General features: G+C 37.5%; 1 pseudogene; it reads left to right on the forward strand.

Moving 5' to 3' along the window:
- Positions 1-5,239: 5,239 nt before the first annotated feature.
- Positions 5,240-16,877, forward strand: LOC116116999 (annotated as a pseudogene).
- The last annotated feature ends 1,301 nt before the right edge of the window (positions 16,878-18,178 follow it).

Consider the following 18,178-nt stretch of genomic DNA (forward strand, 5'->3'; position numbering starts at 1 on the left):
CATGGAGAGCTTAATCTGAGAGCGTTGCTTGATCAGAAAGCATAGAGAGCTTGATCTGAGAGCATTGCTCGATTAGAAACCTTGGAGAGCTTGGGAGCTTGAGAGCGCTTTCTAATCTAAGAGGTTTGAGCATGCGATTTGAGCGATCTGGCCACATGATCTGAAGTTGAAGATCAGAGTGATCTAAGCGCGCAATCTGAGCAGTCTGGCCGTGCAATCTAAGAACTCTGATTTGGAATAGGCTTCAGTATTTTGACAATAACTTGAGCTGCAGACCTCATATTTGGATGATTCTTAGACTGTCGGAAATCTAACTTAAAGGGATACAAATCTTATGTTTACCACTTAGCCATATTCAGACTTTATCCTACTTAGATTTTCACATTTGATAACGTGATTCTAGAAAAAGAAGCTGGGATTTGCTGAAGAAGTTGAGACTTGCTGGAAAAACAAGGAGAGTTGGTGTGAATCAAGTCTTCCTTCCAGCACCAAAATGTTGATACATAAATCTACACCAACCAGAGAATTTTGATTGACCCTGTCAGAACCGGAATGGATGTGCGCGTGATTACAGATAACCAGCAGTAGATGAATAATAAATGCAATAAAGTAAATGGCAGAGATATTTTTAAAGTGGTTCGGTAAGTTAGAACTTGAGCCTACGTCCACTGTTATCTTATTGTTTTTGAGAGCTTACAAAGAACAGTATAATTCCTAGGAAAATTTGCTTAGAACAATTGCCCAGCCCCCTTGAAAACAAGTTGTGATGGGTTTATATAGCACCCATTTACATGATAGAGTTGAGATAAGATTCAAATACATAGGATTCGGAAGTTGCATGGTCTTTGACTACCTTAGTTGGAATCTAAGTATCTTCCTTCTAAATTGAGTCAATCTAAATATCTTCTCTCCTAATAGGGAATTATCCTCTCCGGATTGACAGCACAATAGTATTAAAACCTAACCACCCCATCTTAGAAACATTTAATATTTAATTTAAAAAGTAACAACAATGTGAATTGTAACACATGATCATTGTTATATTATACCACACTTCTTCATCACCATTTCTTTGTTAGTTGAAACTTTTTGAAAGTTTGATAGTGTTATATATATCAATTTTGTCTCGTCTATCTCAGACTCTCACCCACTAAATTAATTGCCTTCAAATAACTCATGTGCAAAAAATTTCCTAGCACTTATAAGCAAAGTTTTTATACCCGTCTTTGATCCCATCAAGTGGCCAGTCCACAGTCCGACCGACGGTCAGACTAGTTACTTTATACTGATGTCAGTATGATGTAATAAAATTTTAAAACTCTAATAATTAATAAATTTTATGCTAACTTTAAGGGTTTTATGTCATGTTGATGTCACTAATTCTCTGACCCAATGGTTTAACTGGCGATTCAACATTGTTCAATCGGTTCAACCCTAGGTCAATCTGTGCAATGGCTAAAACGAGTTTTAGTCATTTAGTGGACCGCATTAGGGATCGGTTGGTCTAGCCTTAGTTTTAAAACCATGCTTCTATGCTGTTTCCTGTGTGTATTGCAAGCTCTAAACTTTGCAGAAAGAAAAATTAAGATAGAATCGTCTATCTATCTAATAAAATTATATCACGTTTTTCTTTCATCTAATTATATCAATTGATTTTAAAGTTAGGATATGATTGGTCTATCCACCTCACACTTTCTATGGTAGAGTAAGTCAAGCTCTATATATGTGGTCGATGAATTTAAACATTAAGCGGAAGTAGCTTGAGCTTGTTAGGCATGGGTGATGAGAATGCAAAATGTCATATTTACCCCCTTAATGCTAGTCTTTTATCCCTATTTGCTGCCTAAAATGTACTGATTTTTATTCTATTTTGACTTAGGAAGCAAACGGGAGCGTAATTGCAAAACGGAACTAATTAAGTGAATTCGGACATTTTTGACGTTTTTTCGTATTTTGGGCATAACTCTCTCATCTGAGCTCCGATTGAGATGATTCAAATGCTGTAGAACTCTAGAAATATATCTACAACTTTTATGTTTTGAGTTTGGGAGATAATGGCTGCATCATGTTGTAATTGGGCTTGAAGTTGACGCATCTGCACTGCCGATGTTCTGGAACATTCTGCCTTGTAATGCAAGTCCAAGAGGCAGTTTATTATTGGAGATTTGAAGACATGTCACACGAGTTACAGCTGGACACATCACTTTCCTATTTTTATTTTAAGACTTTATTGTATTTTCAATTAATTAGAATCAGATTAGGATAATTGATTTAGGAGATTGAGTTGGATTCAAACACTTGAATTAGTTTTTTGGGAGGAGAGATCATTTAGTTTTTTTTTTTTTTTTGGTGGACACACGCCTTTCTCTGGTTTTCTCTGAACTTTTCCTCTGTATTCGGTGATGGCCATGAGAGGCTGATTTTGATAACTTGGTCGAGTAAACGGACCTCGGAATCGATAAACTGTGAGATTTAATATAATTTTCTTTGTGTTAATTTTCGTGTTTGAGTATTGGATGTTTTTCTATGCCTATTTTATGATTGTTTCATTTAATTACTAGGGAGGCCTACTAGTTTATTAATTGTCGCAATCTACTGCTAAGTTAGATATCAAATCCGTAATTGTTTGATCCCTCCAACTTGCGAGCAATTAGGGTTAGTAATTTGCTGCGTCAGAATTAATAACCTTACGAAGAACATTCAACTAAATTAAATACAACCGCTTGTGTTTGTGTTGTTTAGCTTCATCGATCTCTCTAATCAAGGCTGCCACTAGATTAAATCTGAGCGCTTGTCTAGGTTGTTTAGGGGTAAGATATTAGGATCGCTTGTTTCCTGATTAATTACAATTAAGGAGAGATAGGAAATTAGTTCCAACGTTGATATTCAATGGGTGAATTGATTATCTTCGCGTCAATGATCAGTTGTAAGATTCCGATGTGATGTTGACGGAGACCAAGTTTCGTTATATTAATTGAATTCGAATTAAATTGTTTTTTTTTTGGCTAGATGTTTTTCTGTTTTACACAAAACCCCCCAGCTTTGTTCACATAACATCAATTCGGCTAGACACTCTTCGTGGGATCGACCCTGACTACACTACTACGTGTATTTTTAGGTTTTAACTCTGGGTGCCTACGACAGCACGCCAGATTTTGGCGCCGTTGCCGGGGAGTGATTCTAGTTGATTTTTTTGTTTTGTGTTTGTTGTGATTTTTATCTTGTTTTTGTTATTTTATTTTTATTTTCCAGAAAAAAAATATTTTTTTGGCAGTACTGTTCACGGCAGGAATTTTGGTTGAATTAGGAGTGGTGCGTAGTACCCGTTTCGAAGAAAACGAAATTCTGCACAGAGTAGTTAATCCATTAAGGATTCACTAGCCCCACCCTCTCGAGGCCAAAAACGTTGTTTGATAGGGTTTTTGGCTGTTTTTGTGTTTCTGGTCAATTTTTTTTTTTTATTTTATTTTTTTTTAGTCGGTTTTCATTATTTTCCTTTTTTCTTTTATGGATTTTTTGTTTTATGCCAGGTCCTCTCATCTTGGTGATTTAATATTCGATCCGGAAATAGAGACCACTTTGCGCAAGTTAAGAAAGGAAGTTCGGAGAGATTTTGAGGAAGCATTCTGATTAGAAGAAGACGTCATGGCTGGAAATCGACTTTGAAAGAGCTTGCTGCCCCTGATTTGAATCAAGCACCTTTATGCATAACTTTTCCTGTTTTAGATGCTGCTACTACTTTTGAATTGAAATCTGGACTAATACATCTCTTGCCCACTTTTCATGGTCTTGCAGGTGAAGATCCTCACAGCATCTAAAGAGCTTCATGTGGTTTGCACGAGTATGAAACCTACGGAGGTGACCGAGGAGCAATCAAATTAAGAGCTCCCGTTTTCTTTGAAGATGCGCTAAGGTTGGCTCTATTATCTACCCTCCGGAACTATAACCACATGGAAAGATGAGAGATTATTTTTGGAGAAACTTCCCAGCTTCGAGGGCAGCAAACATCGGAAAGAAATTTGTGGTATAAGGCAGCACAACGAGAGTCCTTACATGAATACTGGGAGCGTTTTAAAAATTGTGTGCAAGCTGCCCCCATCATCAGATGTGAGCAGTTACTTATCCAATATTTCTATGAGGGCCTTACATATACTGATAGGAGCATGATTGATGCTGCAATGGAGGAGCGTTGGTGGATAAGACTCCCGAGCCGCGAGAACTTTGATTGCAAATATGGCAGCCAATTCTCAACAGTTTGGCAGTAGGCTTGACCTTCCATCTAGGCGTGATAATGAGTAAATATTTCTTCCCTAGAACAACAAATTCTAGTCTAACTTCTCTTTTCGTCAATGGCTGTAGGTAACATGCACCAGTGAAGGCTTGCGGGATTTGTTCGGTAGTAGGGCATCCAACTGACATGTCCCAACTCTTCAGAGGAGCCTGTTGAGCAAGTGAATGCAGCAGGTGGTTTCCCTGGACAACCGCAAAGGAAGTATGATCCTTATTCGAGCACTATAACCCTGGATGGAGGGATCACCCTAATCTCGGCTATGGAAATCAACAAATGAGTCAGCCCTACCCTCAAAACCGCCCAAATTACCACAGTACAAGCAGCAATACCCCCCTAGACAACAACCAGACCAAACTGCTAATTCTGGTATGTCTTTAGAAGATATTGTTAAGTCTCTTGCTACTAACACTTTGCAATTTCAACAGGAGACGAGAGCTAGTGTCCAAATTTTAGAGAATCAATGGGGCAATGGCAACTGCAATTAGTAGCTGGAGGCACAAATTCAGGAAATTACCCTCTCAAACAGTGGTCAACCCAAAAGAAAATGCAAGTGCGATTGTCTTGAGAAGTGGTAAAGAGGTTGAGATTCCAACAAAGACGGCCCCTGCATCGTCGAAGGAAAAAAGGAGAAAGATGTATTGTAGACGCAATATTCCTACCGACGAAGTTTTCCTAAGCAAAGTTTCCGCCTTTGTCTGAGTAAAAACCAGTACCACCTTTTCCTCAAGCTTTAGCAGAATCCAGAAAAGATGAGCAAAACAGAATATGTATGAGATTTTTCGTGATGCAGGTAAATATTCCACTTTTAGATGCTATTAAACAAGTACCCGTCTGATGCTAAATTCTTGAAGGAATTGTGTACACTTAAGAGGAAACAAAACTAAAGGGTGTGAAAAGGTGAGAGTGGGAGAAAAGTTTCTGCGTAATTCAAAGAAAACTTCCAGCGAAATGCAAGGATCCAGGTATGTTTACTATCCCTTGTACGATAGTACACTAGGTTTGAGAAGGCCATGATAGACTTAGGAGCTTCTATAAATGTCATGCCATACTCTTTTATGCTTCTTTGAAACTTGAGCCTTTGAATAAAACTGGTGTGGTGATTCATTACTGTGATAGATCTATGCCTCCTAAGGGAGTAGTTGAAGATATTTGTTCAAGTTATGGCTTAGTCTTCCCTACTGATTTCTATGTGCTTGATATGGAAAATGGTGATCAAACTGCTCCTATTTTTGTTAGGAAGACCATTCTTAAAAACTTCCAAGACTAAGATAGATGTTCATAGTGGTATACTTACCATGAATTTGATGGTGAAATTGTCAAGTTTAATATTTATGATGCCATGAAATATCCTGATGATGTGATATATCATGTTATTCTATTGATGTGATTGATTCTTTAGCACAGGAAGTTTTTGAACTTGACAGAGAAGATGGATTGGAAGTTGCCATTAGTGAGCATCTTGAGAAAGAGGATGAGGAATTAGCTTGGAGTTCTGATTTGCGGAAACTGTTGCACTTTGAACGATTCTCCAAAGTTACAGCAGTCAGGTAACGTTTTCTTTATGGCATTACCAATTTCTGATGAGAGGCCTTTACCCTCTGTTTTGCAGGCCCCCATTCCAGAATTGAAGCCCCTCCCAGCTACCTCAAGTACGTGTTTCCTTGGAGACAAGAAACGTTACCGGTGATCTCTCTAGCAAACTTAGTGCATCGCAAGAAGAGAAACTTGTGCAGGTCCTTAGAGCATAAGACGCTATTGTTGGAAAATTGCGGATATTAAAGAATTAGTCCTTCTACATGCATGCATCGTTCCTGCTTGAAGAAGGAGCAAACCTTTCCGTCAACCGCAAAGAATTGAATCCGCCTTGATGGATGTTGTGAAGAGGAGATCCTGAAACTTCTTGAAGTTGGAGTGATTTATCCCATTTCAGATAGCATTGGGTTAGCCCTGTTCAAGTGGTTCCTAAAAAGACGGAATAACTGTTGAAAATCAGAATGGGAGTTAGTTCCTACCCGTGTTCAAAATGGGTGGCGGGTTTGTATAGATTACAGGAAATTAAATGCTGTAACCCGCAAGGACCACTTTCCTTTACCTTTTATTGATCAAATGCTTGAAAGGTTAGCTGGTCATTCTTACTACTGTTCCTTGATGGTTTCAGGTTATTTTCAGATTGCATTGCCCCGGAGATCAAGAGAAGACGACTTTTACATGCCCATTGGAACTTTTGCATATCGCCGTATGCCCTTTGGCCTTTGCAACGCCCCTGCCACTTTCCAAAGGTGTATGGTTGCATATTTTCAGATTATGTTGAGCATATCATAGAAGTTTTTATGGATGATTTCACAGTTTATGAAACTCTTTTGATAATTGTTTACATAACCTTACACTTGTTCTTCAAAGATGCATAGAAACTAGCCTTGTTTTAAATTCTGAAAAATGTCATTTTATGGTAGATCAAGGTCTAGTTTTGGGTCATGTTGTTTCATCTAGGGGCATTGAGGTAGATAAAGCCAAAGTTGACATTATTCAATCTTAACCTTACCCACTAGTGTGCGGGAAGTTCGTTCTTTTCTTGGACATGCAGGTTTTTATCGAAGATTCATCAAGGACTTCTCCAAATAGCATTACCCCATGTAATTGCTGCAAAAGGATGTGTTTTTTTTTGAGCTCGTGAGTCATGTAAAGTGGCGTTTGACAAGCTGAGGGAACTGCTGACTTCTACCCCAGTTATCCGCCCCTGACTGGAATGTTCCTTTTGAGATATGTGCGACGCAAGTGATTATGCAGTAGGCGCTGTTTTGGGTCAAAGGATTGGAAAAGCATCTCATGCCATTTTATTATGCTTCCAGGATTTTGAATGATGCCCAGAAAATTATTCCACCACTGAGAAAGAACTTTTAGCTGTTTTTTTTGCTTTAGAAAAGTTTCGATCTTATTTGCTTGGTACTAAATAGTTGTTTTTTTTCTATCAGGCATCTTGCGTTATTTGATACGAGAAAAAAGGCAAAACCGAGATAATAAGGTGTATACTTCTCTTGAGTGAATTCAATTTGGAGATCAAAGACAAAAAGGAGACGAAAATTGTGTCGCGGATCATTTGAGTCGTCTAGTTCACGTGGAGGATGAACTTCATTTGCAAGAAATGTTCCCTGATGAGCAATTGTTCTCCACGAGTGTGACATTACCTTGGTATGCGAATCTTGTAATATTTGGTTACTAAAATCTTGCCTCTTGTTTGTCTAGGGCTCAGAGATAAGCTCAAGAGTGATCCAAATACTACGTGTGGGATGACCCCTACTTATGGAAGCTTGTGCAGATCAAGTAATAAGAAGGTGCGTTCAGAAAACTGAAATTTTTTCCATTCTCACCTTTTGTCATTTTATGCATGTGGAGGTCACTTTGGAGCTAAGAGGACAGCGAGAAAAGTGCTAGAATGTGGTTTCTTTTGGCCATCTTATTTCGAGATTCATACTTTTTTTGTAAGTCATGCGATAATTGTCAACGGACATAATTATCCCAAAAAAATGAGATCCACAAACCCCCACTATTTTGCGAAATTTTTGATGTTTGGGGCATCGACTTCATGGGACCGTTTCCTGTATCTTTTGGTTATGTTTTATTTTGCTTGCTGTTGATTATGTCTCGAAATGGTGGAAGCTAAAGCCACTAGAACTGATGATTCTAAAGTTGTTGCAGATTTTTCAAGTCTAACATTTTCTGCAGGTTTGGAATTCCAAGAGCTCTATAAGTGATCGAGGCACTCACTTTTGCAATCGAACTGTGGAGCTTTGCTGCGAAAGTATCATGTAACCCACAAGTGTCTACTGCCTATCATCCGCAAACTAGTGGACAACGAAGTGTCAAATCGAGAGATCAAGTCCACATTGAGAAAACGGTCAATCCAAGTAGAAAAGACTGGAGTTTGCGTTTGGATGATGCCTTGTGGGCATATAGGACTGCATATAAGACGCCCATTGGTATGTCACCTTTTCGTTTGGTGTTTGGGAAACATGCCATCTTCCAGTTGAGTTAGAACACAAGGCTTATTGGGCTTCAGAGTTTTAACATGAAGATGGATGAAAGTGGAGAACATAGGAATTGCAAGTGCAGAGTTAGAGGAAATTCGCAATGAGGCCTATGAGAATGCAAGGATTTACAAGGAAAAGATGAAGGCTTTTCATGACAGGATAGTCTCTAGGAAAGAGTTTAAGTTGGTCAAAAGAGTCCTTCTATACATTCACGACTTCGTTTGTTTCCAGGTAAGTTGCGTTCTCGTTGGATTGGACCTTTTGTTGTTACTAATATTTTTCCTCATGGTGCAGTTGAAATTCAAAGTTTAGGAACTTCGAAAGTGTTCAAGGTGAATGGCCATAGACTTAAGACTGTCTATGAAGGTCTCCAAGAAGAAAATGTGGCAGGATTGGACCTTGAGGACCCGACTTATTCAGATTGAAGACGACAGTTTGAGTCGGCCAACGACAACAAACAAAGCGCTGCTTGGGAGGCAACCCAAGGGGAGTTTGTTTTCTTTTCTAGCATTTTAAATTTGTGTTATGGTTTCCTTTTCTTTACATTTCATCTTACATTGGGGACAATGTCAGTTTTAAGTGTGGGGGGGGGGATTTAGGTTTTGTTTAGGTCTGTCTTTAGTGTAAAAAAAAAAAAAAAAAAAAAACAAAAATCTGCCTAGTTTAAGGGTATATTGGCTGGAAACCAGAACCCGCCTTAAAAACTGCCTAGCGTACTTGGCAACCTCGGGTATAACAACGCCACGTACACCTTAAACGAATTCCGCATTTGTTTTTAGGAGGTTTATGCTTTAAGTCATGTCTTTGAACGTCTAGTGATGCATAATAGTAACTTGACTTGTTGTTGAGAATTCCTTGACTTAGGATGTTAGCAATCTTTCATAAAATAGAGTCAATCATATTTAAATCTTTGTAGTTTGAAATAATATGTCTTGAGAAGTTGTGTAGACTTGGTGACGAAGCATGATTGAGGAGTGTACAACAACCCTTAAAAGAAAAGAAAAAAAAATTGTTTCTCTTAAGCTAGTCCTAAATTTGGGTTTAAGCAAATAGGAAAAAAGAAAAAAAGGTATTGGGTGAGTCGAGATGGAGCGTAAAACGCACTCACTCTAAACACAACCATGAAATGAGATGGAGCATAAAATGCACTCATTCTTTTTCAAAAAAAAAAAAAAAAAAAAAAAAAATTTGTATCCTTAGTTTGCTACCCAGTTTGTAGTAGTAAAGAGAAACAGTAAAAAGAAAATTGAGAGGTGAGTTGTACACGAATTGTTTGTGATTAGTTTCCTTGTTTGCATTGACTATTGAGAGTAATTGTGGAAAATGAAGAGAGATGAATGTCATTAACTCTACTTTATTTTATTTTGCTGCTTCCTAAGTTAGGTATGAATATGCATGGATTAAATACTGTTTCTTATGCATCATGTTAATGTTCTGGATATGACTTGAGATGATGGTGTTCTGGATTTGACTGGAGTGTAGTGTTTGTTTGAATTAGTTTGCCCAGGACGTGCAAAAGCTAAGTGTGGGGGAATTTGATGAGAATGCAAAATGTCATATTTACCCCCCTTAATGCCTAGTCTTTTATACCTATTTGCTGCCTAAAATGTACTGATTTTTATTCTTATTTTGACTTAGGAAGCAAATGGGAGCGTTAATTGCAAAACGGAACTATTAAGTGAATTCGGACATTTTTGACGTTGTTTCGTATTTTGGGCATAACTCTCTCATCTGAGCTCCGATTGAGATGATTCAAATTCTGTAGAACGCTAAGAAATATATCTACCTTATGTTTTGAGTTTGGAGGATAATTGCTGCATCAATGTTTTAATTGGGCTTGAAGTTGACGCATCTGCACTGCCGATGTTCTGGAACATTCTGCCTTGTAATGCAAGTCAAGAGGCAGTTTATTATTGGAAGATTTGAAGACATGGCACACACGAGTTACAGCTGGACACATCACTTTCCTATTTTTATTTTTAAGACTTTATTGTATTTTCAATAATTAGAATCATATAGGATAATTGATTTTAGAGATTGAGTTGGATTCAACACTTGAATTAGATTTTTGGGAGAGAGATCAGATTAGTTTTTTTTTTTTGGTGGACACATGCCTCTCTCTGGTTTTCTCTGAACTTTTCCTCTGTAATTCGGTGATGGCCATGAGAGGCTGATTTTGATAACTTGGTCGAAGTAAACGGAAGCCTCGAATCGATAAACTGTGAGATTTAATATAATTTCTTTGTGTTCAATTTTGTTTGAGTATTGGATGTTTTTCTATGCCTAATTTTATGATTGTTCATTTAATTACTAGGGAGGCCTACTAGTTTATTAATTGTCGCAATCTACTGCTAAGTTAGATACAAATCCGTAATTGTTTGATCCCTCCAACTTGCGAAGCAATTAGGGTTAGTAATTTGCTGCGTCAGGAATTAATAACCTTACGAAGAACATTCAACTAAATTAAATACAACCGCTTGTGTTTGTGTTGTTTAGCTTCATCGATCTCTCTAATTCTTAAGGCTGCCACTAGATTAAATCTTGAGCGCTTGTCTAGGTTGTTTAGGGTAAGATTATTAGGATCGCTTGTTTCCTGATTAATTACAATTAAGGAGAGATAGGAAATTAGTTCCCCAACGGTGAATATTCAATGGGTGAATTGATTATCTTCGCGTCAATGATCAGTTGTAAGATTCCGATGGTGGATGTTGACGGAGACCAAGTTTCGTTATATTAATTGAATTCGAATTAAATGTTTTTGTTTTTTGCTGAGATTGTTTTCTGTTTTACACAAAACCCCCCAGCTTTGTTCACATAACATCAAATTCGGCTAGACACTCTTCGTGGGATCGCCCCTGACTTACACTACTACGTGTATTTTTAGGTTTTAACTCTGGGTGCCTACGACAGCACGCCACATGGAAATCGAAAAGATTCATAGTTGAAGCAAGAATTCCTTGATCAACTTCCCAAGAAATTGATATGGAACTCCTGTATCCTTTACCAATGGCAAGGCTTTTGGTACAGTGTCGAAGTCATTCAAGGTTTTCGAAACTTTCATTCTCATTTTGAACCTCGTTCTGATGATATTTTCTTGACTTCCTCTATGAAAACAGGAACTACATGGCTTAAGGCCCTTTGTGTTTCCATCATGGGAATAAAAAATAAAGATCCAAATGGCGGCATTAAGGATGAGCTTCAACTGAAAAATCCTCATGAACACGTAAGAACAGTAGAATATATGATTTATTCTTCGATATTTCAAATCTTAATCTCTCCCCAAAACCCGAAAGACATTTTTTTGTCACTTTGGCACTATTTAAACTGATGCTGTTATGGCCGGATAATTCAAAGAAAAGAAAAGAAAAACTGGAAGAATATATGGAAGGCTTATAACATTACATTAAGACTGATAATTTATACAACAATGCAACTAAAATACCCACTGTTACTACAACTACAGTAGGGAAATTTTTATATTTTGAATTTAAACTCCAACAACCAACTAAAGCATACACAAAACACATCATTTACAGGTCTTAATCACACCTAAACAAATCATCAAAAAAGCACCAAATTCTGCAGCTCACACATGTCAGACCAACTGCAGTAACTGAACTCAATTGGTGCCAAAACCTTTCAAACTGCAAATAGGAACTTTGATGCAGTTCCAGCAAAATATCACTGCATCAACACTCCTCCTTGATATTTTTGTTGGAAACAACAGGTTTGAGCCTAAGATCTTCAAACTTGGCTTTGGACAATGCTTTGGTCATAATATCAACAGTTTGATTTTCACCCCTGCAATGAATTAAACTAACTTCGCCATTATACTCAGCTTCCCTCACAACGTGAAATTTTATCTTGATATGCTTGGTTCTGTCGTGAAGTACTGGATTTTTTGCCATGGCAACTGCAGACTGTTTGTCACACAGAATTAGATTGGACTTCCCTGGTTTTGCTTCAAGTCTGCCAAAATTTTCCTAAGCCAAATGGCTTGGTTCACAGCTGTTGTAGCAGATATATAATCTGCTTCTACTATTGCTGAGCCACAGTCTGCTGTTTCTTTGACAGCCAACAAATTGCACCAGAGTTTATGTAAAACACATAACCTAAGGTGCTCTTCATTTCATCAAAAGATCCTCCCCAGTCACTGTCAGTATAGCCCAGCAACTTCCGATTTTCAGACTTTTTGAACCAAATGCCAAGCCCAGTGCTTCCTTTCACATACCTTAATACTTTCTTGGCTGCCCTGAAATGCAACTCACTCGGATTACTCATGAACCTGGAAAGATAGTTGGAGGCAAACATGAGATCAGGTCGTGTAGCTGTCAAGTATAGCAAGTATCCAATTAAGCTTCTAAATAGCCCCTCATCCACTCTCATTGCACCATCATCCTTGCTTAACTTCAAATTGGGAACCAATGGAGTGTCCATTGGTTTGCAATTCTCTATGCCAAACTTCCTAAGAACTTCATTTGTATACCTTTCTTGGCACACAAAAATCCTATCATTAGACTGATTTATTTCCATACCAAGGAAGTATGTCATTTCCCCTAAATCAATCATCTCAAATTCACTTTGCATGGACTTCTTAAATGGTTCAATTGTTCAACATTACTCCCTATAATCAGCAGATCATCTACATACAAAGAGACTACAATCAAGTCACATTTAGTCTCCCTAACATAAAGTGTATGCTCATTAGGACTTCTAGCATATCCTTGGTTTCTTAGATAGTTATTTATCTGGTTGTACCAGGCTCTAGGTGCTTGCTTCAAGCCATATAAGGCCTTCTTCAGTAGATACACTTTATCTTCTTCACCCTTGACTTGATAACCTTTAGGTTGCTCCACAAAATTTCCTCACTCAACCAACCATTTAGAAATGTTGATTTAACATCAAGCTGGAAAATTTTCCAGCCAAATTGAGCTGCTAAAGCAAGAAGTAACCTGATAGTGTCATGCTTGGCCACCGGAGCAAAAGTGTCTGAAAAATCCACCCTATGCTACTGTGCAGACCCCTTAACCACCAACCTTGCCTTGTGTTTGTGGACTGATCCATCAGGATTGAGTTTCTTCTTATAAATCCACTTCACTTGGATCACTTTCCTATTTCCAAGTATGTCAACAAGTTCCCAGGTGTTGTTCTTCTCTATCATTGACATCTCCTCCTACATTGCATTTCTCTAGGCTTCTGACTTAGTAGCTTCATCATAGTTCCTTGCTTCAAGCACAACCATATTACTTCTTGCATAAACATCAGCCAAGGTTTTGGTCCCTCTAACCGAAAGCTCTTCATCCTCTTCAATTTCAGCCTCATCAATCAGACTTTCGGTTGGCTACTATAGTTTGCCTTCTTCATCAATTTTTTTCTCCTCCTAATTCTAGATTGCTCTCTTATCAACCCTTACATCCCTTGTAATCACAATTCTTTTAGATTTAGGAATGTAGAACCTATAGCCTTTGGACTGACTATTGTACCCTATAAAGATTCCCACTTTTGATTTTTCATCTAACTTGCTCCTCTTATTTGTTGGAACCATTACTAGCAAATGCTCCTAAATACTTTAAGACTGCTTACTATCGCTTTGACTCTACTCCAAGCTTCAAATGGAGTCTGATTCTTGACAGCCTTGGTTGGGAGTCTATTGAGAATATAGACCCCTATGTTGACAGCTTCAGCCCAAAACATTCTTGGCAACTTTTTCTCTACAATCATACACCTAGCCATCCATGAGTGTCCTATTCTTCCTTTCATAACTCTATTTTGTTGTGGAGTATATGGAGTAGTGAATTGATGCTTGATCCCTGCTTCTTTGCAAATGGAATCAAACTCCTTTGATGTGTATTCTATCCCATTGTCACTTCTTATAGTCTTGATACTCAGCCCTGTTTGATTCTCCACTAGCAGCTTAAAACTTTTAAATACTGTAGCAACCTCATTCTTTTGCTTTAGAAAATACACCCAAGTCATCCATGTGAGGTCATCAATAAATAGCACAAAATTCTTGCTTCCACTCATGGATTCAGCTTGCATAGGGTCGCAAACATCAGTGTGGATCAGCTGGAGTTTTTCAGTTGCTCTCCAAACCTGATTCGTGGGAAAAGGTGGCCTACTGAGCTTACCAAGTTGGCAAGCACTGTAAAGACTCTTCTTCTCTTCAATCTCAGGTAGGTCCAAAACCATGTTTCTGCTCCTAAGCTTTTTGAGGCCATTATAGTGAAAATGGCCAATCCTTTTGTGCTAAAGTTATGATTCTTCCAGTCTAGATGTTAAACCTAAATTACCAGGTTTCTTCCACTCAATCGAGAAGTTTTTTCCCCTCAATCGAGAAGTTTTTTCCCATCATTGTCACACACATTAATTCATTTCCATCACCATCTAATATAACACAGGCCTGATTTTGAAAATGTAGAGAATAACCCTTCTCTAACATTTGCCCAACACTTAACAAATTTTGACTAATTTCAGGTACATACAAGACATTAGGGATGATTTTAGTACCTGATTGTATTTGGACAACAACATCTCCTATGCCTTTGACCTCCACAGAGTCACCATTTCCTATCTTAACTCTAGAGCTATATGACTTGTCCAGATTAATGAATTTGTGTAGGTCTGCAGCCACTGTCAATCAGCCAAGCTTCATTGCTGATTTGTGATGCGTAGCAAGAGGCCACAAAGAGTTGTTTAGCCTCTTGACATTGTGATTGATCTTCTCCAACTTGAGCTTGCTGTGGTAGCTAATTTCCCTTGTTCGTGCAGACCTTATCTATGTGCCCAAACTGCTTGCAACCTTTGCATTGTATCCCTGGTCTGAACCAGCTCTTCCTCTCGGAATGCCCTTTCTTTTTGCAGTGAGAGTAGGCAGGATACTCCTTCACCCTACCTGGTTTTTCCCACTAGTAGCTCCTGTTATGTCCTTGTACAGGCTTGCCCTTTTTATTTGCTATCATTGCACCCTCACTTGTGTCTTCTTACCTCAAGAGTCTTCTTTGCTCTTGAGCTTGGAGTGCATGAACAAGCTTAGTCAAGGTGATCTGAGACATATCCTTTGAGTCCTCAAGGGAAGAAATTTTGGACTCAAACCTTTCGGGTAAGCTCACTAAGACCTTCTCTACAACTCTTCTATCTGTTAACTCCACTCCTAACAACCTGATTTTGTTGACCGCACTCATCAGCCTGTCAACATACTCCTTCACTTTCTCTGATTCTTTCATCCTCAACAACTCAAACTCCCTTCTCAGGTTCAATACTTGCATATTCCTTGTTGTGTTGCTTCCCATGCATTCTTCTCTCAACTTGTCCCACGCCTCCTTTGGAGTTTCATATGCCATAATCCTTGTGAACACAAGGTTGGTTATAGCTGCATGGATGTGAGATAGGGCTCTCGGTGCCTTGGCAGCTTCTTCTTCATGCATTCTGATCTGGTTCAAGGTGGGGTTTGGTCCCAAGGGTGATGGCTGCCTATTCTCCTCTACATACTACCACAAGCCTTGACCCCGGAGGAAAGCCTTCATTTTTATAGTCCATATATGATAGTGTTTTCCATTGAAAGCTGGAGGTGACATCAAGGCTGATTGAGCAACCATTAGTTCAAGCAGATGGTCTGAAACAAGGGAGTTCTTGGAGGCAGAGTGGAATTCTTGAAGACAAAGTGAAGGGTTGATTATATGAGGAAGAGCTTTTCAGATTTCTTAAGCTGGCTTTGATACCATTTGATGGTGTTATGGCCGGAGAATTCAAAGAAAAGAAAGGAAAAACTGGAAGAATATATGGAAGCTTATAACATTACACTAAGACTGATAATTTATACAACAATGCAACTAAAATATCCACTATTACAACAACTACAGCAGGGATATTTTCATATTTTGAATTTAAACTCTAACAACCAACTAAAGCATACACAAAACACATCATTTACAGGTCTTAATCACACCTAAACAAATCATCAAAAAAGCACCAAATTCTGCAGCTTACACACGTCAAACCAACTGCAGCAACTGAACTCAATTGGCGCCAAAACCTTTCAAACTGCAAACAGGAACTTTGATGCATTTCCAGCAAAATATCACTACATCAACATAAACAAAGTATTAGGAACAATTTCTGAACCATATCCTATAGAAAAATTTTATGATGAATTTCGCGAAGGATTTCACTACTTCGGACCGAATCTTGATCATGTTTTACAGTATTGGTCCGATAGCTTGAAGATGCCTAACAAGATATTGTTCTTGAAGTATGAAGATCTTAAAAGAGATCCGAAAGGGGAAGTGAAAAGGCTAGCATCGTTTCTTGGATGACCATTTGTTAATGAAGATGAGGTTGATAAAGTGTTGTGGAGATCAAGCTTGGACAGGCTAATGAAGAGCTTGGAGGTAAACAAAAATGGAGTTGTGTTTCATTCTAAGATACCCAAAAGTTTGTTTTTCAGGCGTGGCGTCATTGGAGATTGGAAGAATTTTCTTACAGCTGAAATGGAAGAGGGTTTGGATGAAATCACAGGAATCAAACTAGAAGTATCCGGCCTGAAATTTGAGACAAATTAGGTTAATTAAGTTACTACTGCTTCTGTGTGCGTGTAGGCGTTGAATGTTAAAATAAAGTCACCATTGCTGCTCTTTCATGGCTGCATTCATATGTATGTTTAAGTACTTGTTCTTGTTTTAGTTAATTTTGTATCCCCATTGAGGCTTAGTCCTCTGTATTTATTTTACTTTCTGATTAACTAGATTAAGTGTTTTGTCAAATTCTTGAAGCAAATTGATATGAAGATTTATTATATCATTTCTTATAGTTTTATGCAAATAATTTGATATGCGAAATTTCACATGTAAAAAAAAAAAAAAATGTAGAAAAAAACTAAAACAAGTATAAGAATTTTTTGTTTTTTGAGAGGGGTCACCAGCCCCCACTCATGTATACATCGGTATGTCCACGATTAAGGACAAGTGGAGTAATATAATTCAGTAATTCACAGATCCTTTGGCCCCTCTGTAGATACGGTAGGGACGACGTTATCTTTTTACTTTCTGAATTTGTTTCTCTCCTACTGCACTTGCACTTTTTTTATCCTTTTCCTATTCATACCAGCAATATTTATCAAGAATTTCCAATACAAGTTTTTGCTTCCAAAATATTGTATATACAAATAATTAATATAGTAAAAAATGGATAACGAAGTAAACAAAAAATTAAATTAATTTGTTAAATGAAGATCAACAATATGAATAGAAAGGATAATGTCACATCAATTTAGATGTATAAACTTTTTTTTTTTTTTTTTTTTAATTACTTGGAAATAATCTCTTCATCGATACTGGGATCATGAAAAATTAATTGAATAATTAAAAAATACATCATAATACTATCTAATAATGTACACACACATCATTAAAGTATTATCAATAATTTTAAGTTTCATTAACTTTCCAACAAATTTTTCTGTTTTCATATTGATTTAATTTACTGAAATTATCAAATAATTTTTTCTTTTTTTTGGTTTGGGATTTTATTATTGAACATATGCTCGATATATATATACAGTAAAACCTTTCTATAGTCATAATAGTGAGATAAAATAATTTTATTACTATGAGGAGGTTATAACTTAATAGAGGTATAGTTACAAAAATTATTATTTTGATTTCTTATTTTATAATTCATGTTTTAATATAACAGTATTAGGATTTTAATTCAACGCTACAATTTTCTACTTTTCAAATAGATAGAAGATCATTTCTTGGAACAAGCAAAAATAAGTGTCTTTGATGGAATTGTACATGCAGTTGTTGCATGATCAATTGATATGAAGCCATACAATTGCCAATGTTTTAAGCACTGCAAAATT

The sequence above is a fragment of the Pistacia vera genome, unplaced genomic scaffold, assembly GCF_008641045.1.
Source record: "Pistacia vera cultivar Batoury unplaced genomic scaffold, PisVer_v2 Contig795, whole genome shotgun sequence".
In the NCBI taxonomy this organism is placed as follows: Eukaryota; Viridiplantae; Streptophyta; class Magnoliopsida; order Sapindales; family Anacardiaceae; genus Pistacia; species Pistacia vera.